The sequence below is a fragment of the Manis pentadactyla genome, chromosome 12, assembly GCF_030020395.1.
Source record: "Manis pentadactyla isolate mManPen7 chromosome 12, mManPen7.hap1, whole genome shotgun sequence".
Taxonomy (NCBI): Eukaryota; Metazoa; Chordata; class Mammalia; order Pholidota; family Manidae; genus Manis; species Manis pentadactyla.
In genome coordinates, this window is record NC_080030.1 from 69049538 (window position 1) to 69052761 (window position 3224).

The 3224-nt window shown below is 30.7% G+C and overlaps 1 non-coding gene across 1 annotated transcript; it reads left to right on the forward strand.

Moving 5' to 3' along the window:
- The first annotated feature begins 2900 nt into the window (after positions 1–2900).
- On the forward strand, positions 2901–3005 carry LOC118932041 (U6 spliceosomal RNA). The gene has a single exon (XR_005032595.1). It is a non-coding gene; the product is annotated as a U6 spliceosomal RNA (small nuclear RNA).
- Positions 3006–3224: the final 219 nt, after the last annotated feature.

Here is a 3224-nt window from a genome sequence, read left to right on the forward strand (position 1 = left end):
AAAAATGAATCTAAAATAACAATTCAGAGAAGTATGAATATTAAATCTGATGCCTATCCTGCAAGAATCTGCTAAACCTGGGAATGTGAGCCTTTCATTTTATAAAAAAGAAGATGGGATAGAAGAAAAACCCTTAGGCATACACTATATGAGAGAGGGAACTTGCACTACTGTCAGTGATAATATAAATTAGAATAAAAGGAAAAAAATAATATTAATAATAGAAATTCTACAATTAAGAAAACTTGGTAACAGAAGCAAAGACAGCCTTTGATGACTTGATAAGCAGACTTCTCACAGCCAGAGAATAATTAATGAACTGAAGATAAGACAATATAAGTTAGCAAAGTTGAATATAAAGAGAAAAAATAATAACAAATACAAATAGCACCAAGACCTGTGGGACATTCTCAAACATTTTAATATACTGGTAATAGGAATTCTAGAAGAAGAAAGTCTGAACAAGACAAAAATAATAAAAAAGTGTTACTACAGATTCAAAAATTTCAAACTCTCAAGCAGGAAAATTCCACACACCCTTTTCTCTACCACAGGAGAAATGAAAGAAGATACACGCACACACACACCACTTTAGATATCATATTTAATGGCTTAAAATCATATAAAAGGAAACATATGAAGGCAACATAGAATCAAAAGGCACATTAGATACAGAAGGACAAAGATGAGAATTATAGAGCAGACTTTTCATTGGAGGACAATGAAATAACTTTGTTAGTGTTAAATTAAAAGAAGATGAAGACAATGAAAAATCCTATCAATTCAGATTCTATACCAGAGAAAAATTAAGGAGGGACAGTATCTGAAACAAATAAGGAACTGAAAGAATTCACTACCAGTAACCTGTACTAAAGTAAATACTAAAGGAAGTTCTTTAGGAACATGGAATATGATACCTATAGAAACAAATCTGTACAAAGAAATAAAAGCTCCAGGAATGGTGAAAATTAGGAGACATAATAAGAGTCCTTTTTTAAAATTTATTTTTGATCACTTTAAAGGAAAATTATCTAAATCAGTGGCTCTCAATCAGGGGAGATTTTGGTTCTCATGGGACATTTGGCAATACTTGAAGATTTGCTGTCACTAATGTTGGGGGATACTGCTAACATCTACTGGGTAAAGGCCAGGGGGACACAACATCCAACAGTGAGCAGCGCAGTCCCTAAAACAAAAGATTATTCAGCCAAGAACTTTTCAGTAGTGTCAAGGCTGAGAAACAGTTATCTAAAGCACTAAATCTCAACATGATATTGTTATTAAAGGATGAAAATTAGTTCTTAGAATAGGAGCATTTTTTAAATGTATAAGGCTCATTTATACATATGGCACATGGATACACAGTATCTATGTGATAACAAATTTCTTTGCAGAGTGGTTGGGAGAATATTTAGGAATATTCCTTTGTGAGACAACAATGACAGAAGATTAAGAAATACAGCTCTAAAGCAAAAATAGTAGAAATAAGTAATGGGTTCACATTACATATAAAAGTAAACTATATGATAGCAAAGCACAGAACATAGATGGGACAACTGGAAGTGCACTATTATAGATTGCTACACAAATGTGTATAATATTGGATGGTAAATTGTTGAAATGAAAGGTGTATGTTGTAATTTCTAGGACAAGCAACAATATTTTAAAGGTACAAATAATATGTCAACACTGGAAATAATAGACTGAAAAAAATCTGAAGTCAAGCAGAAAAAGAGGAAAAATGAGATAAGTTATGGATGGAACAAATAAAAAGTGAGTAGCAAGATGGTAGATATTTTTTCCTGCCATATCGTTAACTACATTAAGTGCAAATGGTTTAAAAAAACCAGACCAAACCAGAAATTAACTTATTGGATGAAAGAACAAGGCCTAACTATATACTGTCTCTTAGAAAATGACTTTAAAGATATTTCTAAGAATAGAAAAAGACATTATGCAAACCAGAAGAAATCCAGGCTGGCTCTATTAATCTTAAAAAGAGTACACTAAAGAAAAAATATTAACAGGATTAACAAGGACATTACATAATGATGAAGGGATCAGGCATCTTTCACAAAGAAGATATAACATTCCTAAATGTTATGGGAAATGACTAAAATATTTTGAAATGAATTAGAATAAATACCTACTATGTATGGAATATAGCTACAGTAGTGCTTAAAAAGAAATTCATGGTATAAAATGCTTTCATTAGAAAAGAGAAAAGGTTTAAAATCAGTTGTCTAACTTCTACTTAGGTAAATAGACAAATAAGGTACACAAAGCCCAAACAACAAGAAGGATAGACATACAGAAACAGAAATTAATGAGACTCAAAACTAAAAATGTCTAAGTAAAATCAATGAAAGAAATAGCTACTTCTCTGACAAGATTAATAAATTGTTAAACTCCTAGTCATATTGAACAGGAAAAAAAATAGAGAAGATGTATATTCTCAAAACCAGGAATGAAACAGTGAATATCGCTAAATATTCTACAGAGATTTAAAAACAATGGATATTATGAAAAATTTTATGGCCATGAATTCCACAATCTGGATAAAATGGTCAAATTCCCTGAAAGACAACAAAGACACCAGAGATCACTAATGAATGACTCAGGCAAAAAAGTCCTATAGTTATATAAAGAATATTAATTCATAGAAAAAAATTACACATATATATATGTATATATATATATATACATATATATATGTATATATTTGAGAAGATAGCTTCACATGCAAGTTCTACCAAACATTTAAGGAAAAAATAATAGTATTGATTCTATACAAATCTTTCTATAAAATAGAAGAGGAGTGAGCACTTTCTAGCTCATATTAAGGGTAGCCTTACCCTGATATGAAAATAAAAAATTATGTTATAAGAAAATAAACCACAGCTCACTTCAGCAGCACATATACTAGAATTGGAACGATACAGAGAAGATTAGCATGGCCCCTGTGCAAGGATGATACACAAATTCGTGAAGCGTTCCATATTTTTAAAAAAAAAGCAAAGAAAATAAACCACAGAACAATAATGTTCTTGAACATAGAGGCAAAAATTAGCCCCAAAATATCAGCAAATCTAATCTGGCAACATATAAAAAGAGCAACATATCATGACCAAATGGGAGTTATCCCAGAAATAAGAGGCTTCTTCAACATTTGACAATCAATGTAGTTGACAATATCAAAGAAGTAAAGAAGAAAAATATAATAT